Here is a 14,990-nt window from a genome sequence, read left to right on the forward strand (position 1 = left end):
TCTGGGCTTCGCAGACTGTTTAGCCAGCATGTTCTTGTTTTCATCTCTGTGTTGCCTCAGTGCTCAGCACATTATTATTACAGGTGTTTAATGAATGTCTAATAAATGGGTGAATGAATGCTAGACATCGTTACACATTTTGCTTTGTGGAAGCCCTGCAACTCTTCTCCGAGAGGGTCATCTTGTCGCCTGTAAAGATGGGGGAATGTGAAAATCAGAGTGAGGTTAGGCCCCTTGCTGAGGTCACAGAGGGGCAGAGCTGGGACTTGAACTTCAGAGCATGGTCTGTTTTCCACAGCCCCCCTCCTCATCCTATTTCTCTTCTCACTTCAAGTCACTTGGGTTCTTATGTCGGAAAAGGCTTTGCAAGAAGTTGTTGCCTCTGAGGGAAGATCCTCATTGTCCTGATCCTGGTTGGGACAATGTCTCTGGTCCTGCAGAGCCTCTGACCTGCCAGTCAAACTGGACCCCGTGCTTTGGCCCTGGCGAGGAACTGGGCATCTAGGATAGGGGGTAAGCAGGAGGATTTGGGGGTAGGGTTCCTGTCCTCCAGGTACTCACAGCCAGAAGGTAGAAACAGGTGCAGCAGGGAAAGTGAAGCCTCACCTGCACAAGGCACCGCTCTCTGCCAACGTGCAGCCCAGGTCTTCAGCACTGCAGCAAGGGTTGGGGAAGAGGTCTCTGTGGATCTGGGCAGGGGATGCTCCCTGAGAAGGTGGAATTGGGCTGTGCCTTGAAATGGGCATGGTTTAGATAGGATGGGGAAAAGAGTGGGCCAGAGGCTGGGGTAGGCTCTGGGCGTGAGGGGAGAGCAGAGTGTGCTCAGCCTTGGCCGTGGGAAAGTACCAAATAGGCTCCAGGGGCAGCGAGGGATGCAGGCAGGAATCCTTTAGGGCTAAGTGGGAAGAATGGGAGTGGAGGTTGGGGGCAGATTATGGGGGCTTTGGAGACAGGGTTACGTTATTCTGGAGACTCTAAGCCTCTTTAAGTACTTGGATTCTCAGGGATGCTGGTTCAGTGGGGAGGGGCTGGGACCAGAAACCTGTCACTGTAACAGAGAGATGCACTCAGGTGAATCTGTGGCTGGTCGACTGAGGCGATGCTCCCAGAAGCGCTGCTTGAAGGTGGGGGCTGTTGCCTGTTTTGAGTGGGGCGGGTGGGGCTGACTTGCTGGGGGGAGGACAGCAGGCAGAGCAGGGAGAGAGAGCAGCCCAGGTAGCGGCTGCTGTGATGGTCTTGGGAAAAGGAGAAGGGCCTGAAGAGGGAGGAGATATCTAGAGTACAGAAAAGGGGCAGAATTGGGAGGCTGCCTGGCTGTGGGTAGAGAGGACAAGGCAGGCGAGTCATTTATGGCCCCATTGTCAATTCTGTCATTCATTCATCAGGCATTTATTGAGCATCTATTTAGATGCCAGGTGCTGGGGACACCTGGCATCAGAGATGAAAGGCTAAGCCCCTGACCTTAAGGAATTCATAGTTTAGATGAGGCGATGGGATACGGAAACCAGCAATTACAACCAGTGTGGCGAGAGCAGTGCTGGACGTCTGCCCCGGTGGATGCTACGGGACCCAGCCAGGGCAGGCGGGAGTATGGGAGGGCTCCGTGGAGCCGTGGGATTTGAGGTGAGCCTTGAGACTATGACCAGATGAGAGTAGGAGTTAAGAACTCAAGCTCTAGACTCAGTCTGCTTGAATTCAAATGTAGGCTATGAAACTTGGAGCAAAGTAACTTCTCTGCGCTTCAGTGTCTTCATCTGTGAACAGGGATTAATAACAGTATCTACCTCTTAGTGTTGCCAAGGGACACGTGTAAGGGTGTAAAATGGGTTCTGGTGCACAGACAGCACTCAAATATTAACCATTGCTAGTGAATGGCCAGAGAGAGGGAAGGGGGCACCTGGGTACAGGCAGATAAGAGTGTGTTTGAGGCAGAGAAGTCCCTATTGTGACTCTCTCCTCCCAGACTGGGAGCACCACGAGGGCAGGAAGTCCCCTCATTTCTGCACCATGTATATCACCAAGGACACGCTCTTTATAAGGTGACAGCCTCCACGCATCTGTTGAATTGGATTGAACAAGTGTCAAGGCCCAGGGCGGGGCGGGTGGGGCGGGGAGATGGGCTGCAGGAGTGCGTGGGCCAGATCCCAAATTCCCTGGAGAAGACAGTGGGTGGTCACATTCCCTCTTTGCAGAACTTGTTGCCCATAGTGGTCCATCCAAGCAGGAAATGAACTGCAGTCTTCTCTCTACCCTCCCACCCCCAGCCAAAGCCCTTTGGCTTGAGGGGAATTTTGGGGAAGCTGAGGAAATGGGGAGGGCGAGGTAGATTGAGGGCTGGAAAATGTCCCACCTCCCCAAAGAGAAAAATTTCTGGCCTGGGTGACCACGGGAGAAAGATCGACTGAAGAAGGCAGCGATTCTTCCCAGCTGTAGGAAGGGTTAAGTCTGCGGCAGGCAGGTTGTCCTCACCACTGCTAATCACTGCTTTGCACCATATTAATTACCCAGCCACAGGGGGCAGTGCACAGGAGTAAATTAGCTGGTGAGTTCAAAGGCGCCGCTCCCCACATTCCTTAATTAAGAGAGCAGCTGGCAGCCGGCGCTGCTACTCCACCTCCCTGGGGCCTCTCTGCGAAGTCTGGAGTCGGCTGCATCTGCTGAGGCAGGCAAAGTAGCTCCATCTGCCATGCGAAGAGCCTGTGTCCGCCATTAGCCTACCCTCACTTCGGGCTGGGGGAGCAGGTGTTGACCACCGCCACACAGGCTGCCCGAACTCCACCACTAACCCTGAGCTGCTTGCCGCGGAGATTCAGATCTGTGATGGCCTGTCCCTGAGGGCCAATCAGAGCCACGCTTCTCCTGGGGGAGAGGTGGGGAAGGGAAAGAAAGGTGGGGTACCTGGGGAGTTGGGAGAGACGGGGAGCCAGATGGGAAGGAGGGGCATTCAGCAGGCTTTTTGGGCACCAAGGGTGAAGGAAGAGGAAGGGGGTGTTACTGGGGAGTGGCAGACCTCTGTGGACAGTTTCAAGGGGCTGGTGCAGGAGGAGGTAGGGGGAGCAGGTAGAAGCCCACTTAAGCCCTGTCTTTGTGTCTGCCTTCACTTGATACGTCAGCAGACACCATGTCACTGGCAGCCCCAGTGGCAGGGGAGCCTGTGTGCACCCCTTCCTGGCCAGCCAGCTTGGTCAGACGTGCTGCGGTGTGGTGGGAGGGCTGGGCTTGAGACAGGAGAGCCTGGAAGGAGCCTGCCTCTGCCACTTCTTAGAAACACCCACTGTTACAAATGGTCTCATCTCCAATGAGATGATGCTGGCACCACCCTCAGCCTGAGTGCCTCCTTCACTTCTGTGCCTAAGATGCTTCTCCTGTCTCAGCCTGGTTCTGGCCCTGCTGGGAGTAGGTAGAGGGGATGAAATCTCTGATGAACTAGGGGCCTGGAACACAGAGCTGGAGAGGGAGAACTTGAGGAGGGAGGAGAAAGAGTAAGTGGGATGGAACAGCCCGCAGAGACTGGGTGGGAGGGGTCTGCAGCTTAGGTCTGTCCAGTCTGCTTTTAAGGCAAAGACGCATCTTCCCAGAACAGAAGGAAGGCTGCATAGAACAGAAACAAAGCCATTGTGCTTCACTGAGGTAGAGAGGGAGAATCTGGAAGCCCGTTCATGCATTCACTCACTCACCAAACGCTTGTTGGATTCCAGCTTGTTCACACGAATGCATCAAACAAACATTTATAGAGCATCGAGCGTGTGTGAGCCTCATGAGGTCAGGAACTCATGCTGAGGAAGACAGTGGTCATGACACTAATAATGAAAGGTGCAATCACAGAATTGGTCTGTGCCCCATGTGGGAAAGAATTACAGGACAAGTAAGTACAACAATGTGAGCTGTCCTTTCAAAGAACTCGAGAGAGAAGCCCTCTGAGCAAACGCCAGGGAGCAACGCATGCTGAAGGAGCAGGCGTGCGGTCGGCTCCAGGCCCTGCAAACTGCAGCTTCTTCTAGCAGTGCAGAACGACGGGCAAACACGTGGCAGGACACAAGAGATCCCAGAGCTGGATGAAAAAGCCTGTGTCTTTCCCATCTTGTACACCCTCTCTGGATTTACCTTCATCACAGTTGGTACAAATATGAAGGACACAGAGCTATTTAGTGGATGCTGATTTAAGTAAAACCTTATTTCCTAGCCAAATCTAAAATAAGAAACCTGGAATTGAAAGAAATCCCAGTGCGTTCAACCTGCCAATTCAGGGAGGGACCATGCTCCATTTTATTGCTTGTATCTAAGTTGTATAGTCACATACAAAACAGGGACCTGGTGGCTAACACGTCTTACACTGGAGCTGTGCAATGAATGGATCAGACCCCAGCGCAGGCCGGCTGCAAGTCCTGGACTACCTGAGAGGGCCAGCAGAGGGCAGCCACGAGGCTCCCCCCGGTTTGTTTCTTACTCCGGTAAGGAGCAGCTTCGGAGCGTTGCCCGTCCAAGCTCAATCCAGTTGGAGTTCTTTCCTCTGTCTTTAGTCTGTCTGTAATGTGAACCCATAGAAACCGAGATCCCTAGAGGAGGCACAGCCAACTCGCCCCGCTGGATAAGTGTTTGCATTTAGCTCTGACTTGGAGAGAAAAATAGCGTTTCACAGTTGAGAGCTTTGAGAATGTGTGGAGGCTGCTGGCATGTGGTCCTCTGGCTAGCTGGCCGGTGGCTGTGGCAGGCCGGGGAAGGCCACGGAGAAGGAGGGGTGCGGAAGCAGCTCTCTGGTCCCCTCCAGGGCACCCTTCCTCAGTGTCTGCAGGGTCTGTTCCTCGAGATTGGTGGAAGTCCCATTTTTCCTTGGAGATGGCCCTTCTACTCCCGGCCAGCAGTGTCCTGCAGGAACAGCAGCGGGTTCCTGCTCCCACAACCGAAGACTGGACATGGGGTTTCCCGGTGGGTGTGCTGGTATCAGGCAAACTGAAGAGCAAGGGCCTCCTTTCAAAGCTCTACTTTCCCGATGTTATTTTGGGGGATTTTCTTTTTCTTAAATTTCCTTAGTAATTGTTCATTTGGGAAGATCCCAGCTTATTCTTTTCTAAACCAAGAGAAAAGATGTTTTCAATTGCAAATAGATCTGAGAGGATGGGGGAGGGATTCCAGGAAGAGAGCAAAGTTCCTGAGAGGCCAGGCCCGCAGAGTGTGTGTGTGTGTGTGTGTGTGTGTATGAGAGAGAGAGAGAGAGAGAGAGAGAGAGTATGTGAGTGTGTGTCAGTGTAAGTGCGTGTATAAGACAGGGCTTCTTACCCATCTGTGACGAAGAACTTGTTTTTCTTTTTTATTTCCAATCCATTGCAGACCTGTACTTTTGCAGAAACAATAAAAGCAAGTTACACTACTAGAAAAATAAAATAAAAAGGCATTCAAAATACAAGCCCTAATTTTTTATGATTGTATTAAACAAACATAAAATTACTCAGTTGAATTGCCATAAAAGTTTCTAAATTCTTTAAATTTTTCTAGTTACGTTGTCATGGACTAGTGAAAAACAAGCCACAGACTGGCACCAGTCTGTGGACCACGAGTTGAGTATCCCTGGTATGCAGGTAGAAGGGGGAAGGTACGAACACTCAGGAAGGAGGTTGTCTATGGGGGCAGCTGGAAGGGCTGGTGCTTTCTGGGTCCCCAGCATCAGTTTTCCTTCCTGTCCTATGTTTTGATGTTTTCCAAGGGGGCGATTCTTTTATAGAGGGAGTGGCAGGGGTTTGGGCTCTGCTGGTGCACCCTGACTGACCAGTGAGGACCCTGAGCTTCTAGATTATCTGGCTTGTGAGTCTCCTCCTAGTAGGATCTCTGATTCTTGGCAAAGGGAAGTGGCCCTGGGGTCCTCTGGACAGGGACTGGACTGGTGATGAGAGATGAAGAGGAGGATGAGGATGGGGAGGGGTTGGATGTACTTCAGTGAAGTAGGTGTCTTGTAGGTAGGCCAGTACTTTTTAAACTTTAAACTTTAATTGCATAAAAATGTTACTGAACCAAACTGGGTCCGTTTGCCATGTGCAATGTAAAGCCAAACACCGAAGCATTGGGTTTTTGCAGCGAGAAAAGTTTTATTGCGAGTTGACTGGCAAGGAGAAAGGAGGAAACACTTAAATCTGTCTCCCAGAGCTGGGGGCTGGGTCAGGTTTTATGAACATGGGGTAATGAGGCATGCTCTGATTAGATCTTGCCATGAGGTGACACCAGGGCTTGATCTGATTGGATCCTGGTTCATGCTTGGTTCAACCGGGCATGCTCAGGTTATGTGACCTTCAACCTGGGGAGTCCATGGCAACTGAAAAAAAATCTCACAACTTTGTTATTAATACATAAAAGCTGAACCAGATTGGGCTGATGCAGTTACACAAATCTCCAGGAGATGTTATTGAAATGCAGATTCTGATTCCATAGGTCTGGAGTTGGGTCTAAGAACCTGCATTTCTAATAAGCTTCCAGGTGATGTCAGCACTGCTAGTCCTGGGGAGATGCTAGGTGTTTGCAGCCCTACAGTGCCAGGAGCTCTGTGACAGTGCTGATGTGTCCATAAAGGCCAGGTGGGTGGAGTCTGGTGCAGTCCTGTGTCTGTAAGCTGGACCTCGTTCTCTGTGATTCCACGAAGCAGGGGTCAGGGCCTCAGAGGGGCAAGTGTAACTAATCCTTTACTGACCACTCTCAGGCACAAGGAGTATGGACTCCTTGAACAAAACCAAACCAAACTATCAGGCACTGCAAATGACTGATACTGATGAGTTATATAAAACTATTGATGCACCTCTATTAACAAAAGTAGAATCTACAACCATATATCTCTTTAAACAAGTAGGGAGTAATTGAGGTTTCTGATACATTCCACAAACCAGGGCTTTGGGCAAGCCTCAGTTCTCTCTTGGTAAACTGGAAAGGATCTGAACAGAAGTGGAGTTTCCTGGAAAGGCAGAGTTCTCAGTGCCTGTGGGGCTCTGGCTCTGGTGTCAAGGGTTCTGTGACATTATCTAGGCCAGGCCTTTTTCTGGAAGACCTTGGTCTTGCTGAACCTCTGAGAGGCCCCTCAGCCCTGGGGTCACTCGTGGACCTCAGCAGCAGCTTGAAAGTTGGAAATGCATTCAGAGCTGCCCCGGGTCCAGCCTTTGGGAATACAGCATATGCCCTTTCCTTTCAGGGTCAAGCCAAGTACATTCAAAGGGACTGATGACCACAATAGAAGTGCATGAGGGGATATGTTCTGAGAAATTCATAGTTGGGTGATTTCGTCATTGTATAAACATCATAGAGTGTACTTACACCAACCAAGAAGGGAGAGCCTACTACACACCTGGGCTCCTAGGCTACCAACCTGCACAGCGTGTTACTGTACTCAGTGTGGCAGGCAATGGTAGCACAGTTCTAAGTATTTGTGCTTCTGAATATATTTAAATATAGAAAAAATACTGTATCAATGTGGTATAAAAGATAAAAAATGGTACACCTGTATAGGGCACTTGCCATGAATGGAGATTTGAGGACTAGGGGTTGCCTGAGGGAGTCAGTGAGTGAGTGGTGATCGGATGTGAAGGCCTAGGACGTTACTGTACACTACTGTGGACTTTATAAACACTGGATGTACACTTAGGCTACACTCAATTTATTAACATAATTTTCTTCAAAAATAAATTAGCCTATTGTACCATTTTTTACTTTATAAACTTTTTAACCTTTTTTAACTTTTTGGCTCTTGTAACAACACTTAGTTTAAAACACAAACACATTGTATAGCTGCACAAAAATATTTTTTCTTTATATCCTATTCTATAAGCTTTTTTCCATTTAAAAATTTTTATGCTTATTTTTAAAAGGTTTTGTTAAAAACTAAGAAACAAACACACATATTAGCCTAGGCCTACACAGATCAGGATCATCAATATCCCTGTCTTCCATCTCACATCTTGTCCCGGTGGAAGGTCTTCAGGGTCAACAACATGCGTGGAGCTGTCACCTCCTATGACAACAATGCCTTCTTCTAGAATACTTCCCCAAGGACCTGCCTGAGGCTGATTTGCAAGTTAACTTTTTTTTTAAATAAGTACAAGGAGTAAACTCTAAAATAATGTTAAAAGGTGTAGGACAGTAAATACACAAACCAGTAATATAGTCATTGATCATCATTGTACGACTGGCAGAGCAGTAGGTGTGTTTCCATCAGCATCATCACAAAGACATGAGTAATGTGTTGTGCTGCCCATGTTAAGACACTGTGTCATTACTAGGCAGCAGGAATTTTTTTCAGCTCCATTATAATTTTATGGAACCGTTGCTGTATATGTGGTCTGCCCTTGACTGAAATGTCATTACGTGGTGCATGACTATATGTTTCAGTCATTTACATATTAATATATATGAGACATATATATGACTTATATGTATATATGGAGAGAGAGGGAAAGAAGGGAAATTGATGCTTCCAGTTGCTTTTGTGGAAAGAGAATATCTGTGGCTTTTGTGTCCAATGTCACTGTGTGAAACTGAGTATGTGTGTGTATGGCCGGGGGATGTCCCTTCCCACACCAGGCCATGGTCTTCTGCTAAGAGGGAAACGCAGAGTCCACAAGCTCCTGACCAGGATGAAGGCTGAGGGGCTCCCACACTGCCAGGCCCAGGAACTGGAGGACCCACAGAAGAGGCTGGGGAGTGCACTGTCCTCCTGGGGAGCACTGGAGGTGGGGACAGGAGTGTGTTGCTGGAGGGGGCACCATCACTAGTAGAGAACTTCCTCAAAGTCACCAAGAGGATCTTGTGGGTCCTGCTTCTTTGATTCAGCTCCTTGGCTGAAACCTCACTGAGGTTGAGAAAGGAGCAGGGAACCCAACTCACCTTTTCCCATGGGGAGAACCCAACTGCCTGCCTGTAGGGAAGGAGAAGCACTCAGGTCAGGGGTCTGCTCACCAGCACACCTTCGCCCCACCCATCATTGCCATCTGTCTTCCTCTAGAGTGCGTGGACACAGCCCAGGGAGACCCCTTTTACTTCCCTTCAATCTGGAAACAGATGGAGTTGGGAATTGGGAGAGCTGGGTTCTAGTCCCACTTGAACCATACATCGGCTGTCTGGCCGTAGGCTAGGCACACAGCCTCTGAACCTCAGCTTCCTCGAGCAAAAATAAAAGGGTGGTGGCAATAATCACCTCACAGGGGTTATAGTGAGAGCCAAGATGTTGCAAGTGTAAATGGTGCTTTAAAAATAACCACGACGTTAGATCCCTGCTATGTACCAGACAATGTTTTAGGTATTAGGATTACATTTATTCTAATATAATCTCACATCAATTCTACAAAGTAGGGATTATTGATTCCTTTCCATATTGGTATGAGAAAACCAAGATTCAGAGAAGTTAATAACTCTCTAGTGTCACTTCCATAAGAACTGGAACCACAGGCAAATATTGAATCTTTACAAACTGTGAAGCATTCTCCCAACGAGAAAAGATCCAGTATCCTCTTTCCTATGCCTCTTGGAACAGAATGGGCTCTCCTTACTTTGGGTTTCAAATTCCTTCCACCACACATCAGGGAAAGCCTGCTTAGAGCAGGCATGAGCTAGAAGCAGATCACCGCCTTCCAACCTCTGGCCCAAGTCATACCTTCACACTGGTTGCTCTGTTAGGATTAAAATGGTCACATTTCCTTACTTTGCCAGTGCAAATCATATGTTGGTTCCTTTTTTTCTCTTTTATGTTTAAGTCCTCATTGTAACTCTTCTCAGAAAGGAACTGTGTCCCTGTGTGCTTTCCCACATGCCCTGGCCGTGCTCTGGGCAGTGACCAGTCAGGACTTGGGGGAAGGACTCCTGAGTCAAGAAACTCCTTGGCTGTTCACTTCCCATGGTGCCCTTTATGGGAAGGGGCAAAAACCCTAGGCTGATTCAAACTCATTTTTACAGACTAGGAACTGAACTCTCAGAGCAGATGAGACATTAAAACAACAAAAACAAAAACAAATCCCTGTTTTTGAACATCTATCATGTGCTAGACAATTTTTAAGGTTTGTTTCTAGCACCCAGGTTCTATTCCTAACAACTTATAGTAGCCTTGCAAAGCAGCCGTCATCTCCACTTTATAGGTTAGGCTCAGAGCGGTTACATGACTTGCCAAGTCACACGGTGAGGAAGTAGAGTCAGGGTTTTTTTTTTTTTTCTTTAGACAGAATCTCACTCTGTTGCCCAGGCTAGAGTGCCATGGTGTCAGCCTAGCTCACAGCAACCACAAACTCCTGGGCTCAAGCGATCCTCCTGCCTCAGCCTCCCGAGTAGCTGGGACTACAGGCATGCGCCACCATGCCCGGCTAATTTTTTCTATATATATTTTTAGTTGTCCATATAATTTCTTTCTATTTTTAGTAGAGACGGGGTCTTGCTCTTGCTCAGGCTGGTCTTGAACTCCTGAGCTCAAACAATCTGCCCGCCTTGGCCGCCCAGAGTGCTAGGATTACAGGCATGAGCCACCGCGCCTGGCCTAGAGTCAGGTTTTGAACTCAGTTCTGACTGACTCAGAAACCCACCTTCTTCCCAGGATGCCACATGGCCTTTTTCTCTGTTAAAGGACCAGGCTTTCCTCCATCTCTGCCATCCCATCTCTGACAGCTGTGGCTGGAGCTCATGGTCTTCTTGACTCCATCTTAAAGCTGGGACTGTCCTGCCTAGACTTAGACTCTGGAGCAAAGGCAAATTGCATCATTCTTTTTTTTCTTTTCTTTGTTCCTCCACAGTACTCAGAAAAGGGCAAAAAATTTCCTATAGTTATGGTAAAAGTGGGGATGGGCATGATGCTGAGAATGGGGATTATAGTGGTCATAGTGGTGTTTGTGGTGGTGGTGGTGGTGATGATTGCGATGATGATCGTGGTGATTATGGTGGTGGTGAAGAAGGAGATGGTGGTGGTCATATTAGTGTTGCCCATGGTGGAGAAAGTTGGGATGATTGTGGTAGTGAAGGAGATGGTGGTGATAATAATGGAGACAAACAAGATGGTATTGGGGAGCATAGTAGTGGTGGTGGTGGTAAAGGAGGAGACGGTGGTGGTGGTGGTGATCATTATGATGATGATTGCGGTGATGATGGTGAAGGAGGAGATGGTGGTGGTCATGGCAGTGTTGATGATGGTGGTGATGGTGGTAGTGAAGGAGATGGTGGTGAATAAGATGGTGTTAGGGTGAGTGTAGTGGTGGTGGTAATGGTAATTATAGTAATGATAAAAATAGTAATAGTAATGGCAATGGTAGTGATACTCTCATTCTAGGTCCAAAACTTCTCTTTAGTAAAGATGTCAAGTTTGGCCTGAGATCACTCACCTTCACTCTTCTTTGAGGTTCTACACATCACAGAGTAGATAACATCTCCATCATTCTCTTTCTGGTGATGCACTGGAAGAAAGAATGAGGCTTAAATAGGACCCACCTGACTCTCCCACCTCCAGCCATAAGTGTCCCAAAGACACTTATTGAGGGAAGCCAGTTAGGGGCTCTGTCATGGTGGTAATTGGCAGAGGGGGTCGGTCATTAATGTGGGATATCCCACATTAATGTGGAAGGAGGAGCCTGGCCCCCTCAGCAAATTCTTGTAGCTTCTCTAGCCCTGACATGATTTAAACCAGAAGTTGTCAAACTTGTTCTGTAAAAAAAGATAGTAAATATTTTTGGCTTTGGGGGCCATACAGTCTCTGTCACAACTATTCAACTCTATAGTATGAAAGATGCCATACAGAATAAACCAATGAGCATGGCTGTGTTCTAATAAAATTTTATTTACAAAAATAGGCAGTGAGCTGGGTTTGGCCCATGGACCAAAAGTTTGCCAATTCTTGGTGGAAACCCTCCCTGCCTTTTCTCCTGGAGTCCTGGCTCCCTCCCTGCATCCCTCTCCCACCAGCTCCTCTGTACTCACTCCTCAAGCTCTCCTTGGAAGCCATTCCTTTCCCTTCCCCAGATGACTCCGATTCCTGAGACATAGGGTTCAAGAGGGCTTCCTTCTTCTTGCTCCCCTTAAGAAGCTCTTCTCCAACCTCATGGACAGACCTCTGTCCTGCTGGAAGTCCTTACCTTTGGCATACAGTGTGCACTGCTCTCTACCTGGAGCTGGGGCTGGAATCTGGGATGGAAGGGGCCACAAAATATACAAAGGCACAATCCACTGAGAATCCCCCAGAGGGCAGGAGAGACAGTGGGGACAGAGAGGCTGTGAACAAGAATGACAACAGAGGCTGCCAGAGGTCTGAGGCTAATTCACAGGCCTGAACAGGATTAATTTTTAATGGGATGTTTCCTTTGAAAAATACTTTAGATGGCTCCTTGGGAATCACAAAATTGGAGGAAGTTAGGTCAGAAAGGATAGGTTACACCCTTCCAGGGAAAGGGTCCAGGCTTACCAGCCAAGATGCTTTTCAGAAGGAGGAAAAGCTAATAACTTCGACCACACATTATGTGCCAGACACTGGGCTGGGAAATTCAAATAAAATGTCAACTTCCTAGCAAAGTACCTAACCTGTGACCAGCACATAGCTGGATCTCAAAAAAGCCTCCCTTCCTACTTCTTTGGTATCTGATAGTCCTCACAACCATCTTGCAAAGATTGATACTATTTCCATTTCGTAGATGAGGTGACTGAGAGAGGTGATGTCTCTAAGGTCATAGTAAGTGGTGGAGACAGAATCTTCACCCAGGTTTGTATGCCTTTTCTCCACTAGCACGCTGCCTCCCTGATAGCCCAGAACTTTAAACTTAACTCCTGGGGTAGGAATTGTGTCACATGTGCATTTTAGAATACATGGTTCACGCCTAGTGCCCCAGAAATGCTTATTATCTCTAACAGCAAGAAAGCATCAAAATCACCAGGTAGGGTCTGTGGAAATGGCTCCCCCTGTAAAACCAAGAGGGCATTTACGGAGACTCACATGGGCCCCTGATTATCAAACATTCCCTAATGCTCATCTGTCAGGGCTGTGTTTCTCAGTCTCTATTAAACCAAGAGTTTTGTGAGTTTGATGGACTTTGTTTTACGGGAGGTATGGCAACAGGCAGTAAAATGAATACTTTTAAACAAACACACCAGAACTTGTACATCTGGCTGGGTGCTACTTGGGCCGGGATCCCTTGCATCACCACATCCTCATTTCTGTGACATCATAATTGGTCAAAATGTTCTGAAAATTGCCTTCAGGCAGTAAGTCTATTGACTGTCTTTGGTGGGGGCAGCTTTTTATTCACTGAGGATCAGATATGTCTGGAAATGGTTAAGAGTCTCCCAGAGCCGGGTATGGAGAGTAAGGCTGTAAACCTGTTTTCCTTGTGTAGTTATGGAATTGAGCCTGGAAGTGGCTTTCTTTTCTTTTCTTTTTTTTTTGGAGACAGAGTCTTGCTCTGTTTCCCTAGGCTAGAGTGTAGTAGCATCATCATAGCTCACCGCAACCTCAAACTCCTGGGGTCAAGTGATGCTCCTGCCTCAGCCTCCTGATTAGCTGGGACTACAGGTATGCACCGCTACACCCCGCTAATTTTTCTATTTTTTTATAGAGACAGGGGTTTTGCTCTTGCCCAGGCTGGTCTCGAACTCCTGAGCTCAAGAAATCCTCCCCTCCCCTACCTCCCAGAGTGCTAGGATTATAGGGGTGAGCCACTGCACCCAACTTTGGAAATGGTTTCCTGAGTGACATTCTAAAGAAGATTTTGTGCCCCTGAGATTTCAAGATATTAGGACCCCCACCAGGAGTCCTGTTTTCACGAGAGACAGGTCCCTTAGAAAAATGGAGCCCACTGCTCCAAGGTTGGCTGTGGGAGCGGGGGTGGTGGTGGTATAGAATCTCTACATCAAGAGGGGTGCTCTTTTCTTCCCTGTGAAAGGCATCTTCCTCTTGAGGGTCATTCACTAGTCACTGCTCCTCCACTGTCTAGTGTGGGGGTGGAGGCAGCTGTGCTGTGTTGCTCTGCCTTTAACGCTCTGACCCAAGGACACCTTAAAGTAAGTCTGGCCTGCATGGAATCCACACTCAAGACTACTGAGAAGGGGGGATAGGAAGTCGGACTAAAATAAAAATGGGGGAGGAAGTTGAAGGCTGGCTCAAGCCCTAAGTGGGGTACCTGGAGAGGCAGGGTATTGAGCCTGGGGCTATGGGGAGACTCTCCCAGGGACCCTCACTAATGGTCAGGGAGGAATGGTTTGAATGCATGACTGGGTGGTCTTCCTTAATAAGTAGGCTGGCTCAGCTCCTGGAAAATTCATCACAAATTTCTGAACAAAGAGAGCTGCAAATGTGAATAAGTAAATCTAGATTTGGAGGTCTATGAGAGCAATCACTTTTACCCTCGACAGATAGAAAATAAGAACATTTCCGCTGCAGAGGAGGAAATGGAATTGATTTGAACTTCTGTAGGTGGATTTGAAGGCCTAGGAACAAACTGGCACCAGACAGCTTTGGCACTGGTACTACTTCCTTACTTGTGGCTTGAGGCAAATAAGGGCTGAAGTTGGAGTAAACACGTGGCTGTCCAAGTCCAAGTGCTTTGGAAGTCAACATTTGTGCTTAATTATCACGACCAAGACAGGAAGGAGAAGAGAGTCTGGAACATCAAAATCAATAGACAGCCTGAAATGCCATTTGGGAAGAGTTTTTAATTACCAATAATCATGCCTCAGATAAACCTCATCGGCTACAATAGTGTCACTGAGCAAAGCTTGAAATGCCATTGATCTGATTGTCTTCACCTCCTTTCTATAGAATCCTCTACATTAGAGTTTTAAGCAAACTTTTTATTTTCCTGGACATTTATTAGAAGAATTAGAGAACGGACAGAGTAGAGGGAGGGCAACCTAGGGTCCAGCTGGGGTGATCTGCTTAGACTAGAACGACAACTTACCGAGCACTCACTGTGTGCCAATCTAATATGTAAAGTGTTAGATATCTGTTATCTCATTAACTTAAACCCTTACAACATCCCTGGAGAGGGCCGATTTCCTGAGTC

The 14,990-nt window shown here is 47.9% G+C and overlaps 1 pseudogene; it reads right to left on the reverse strand.

Annotated features, from left to right (window-relative positions):
- Window positions 1–14,540: 14,540 nt before the first annotated feature.
- LOC138390988 (U4 spliceosomal RNA) lies at window positions 14,541–14,704 on the reverse strand (annotated as a pseudogene).
- Window positions 14,705–14,990: the final 286 nt, after the last annotated feature.

This window comes from Eulemur rufifrons, chromosome 8 (assembly GCF_041146395.1).
Source record: "Eulemur rufifrons isolate Redbay chromosome 8, OSU_ERuf_1, whole genome shotgun sequence".
NCBI classification, from domain to species: domain Eukaryota; kingdom Metazoa; phylum Chordata; class Mammalia; order Primates; family Lemuridae; genus Eulemur; species Eulemur rufifrons.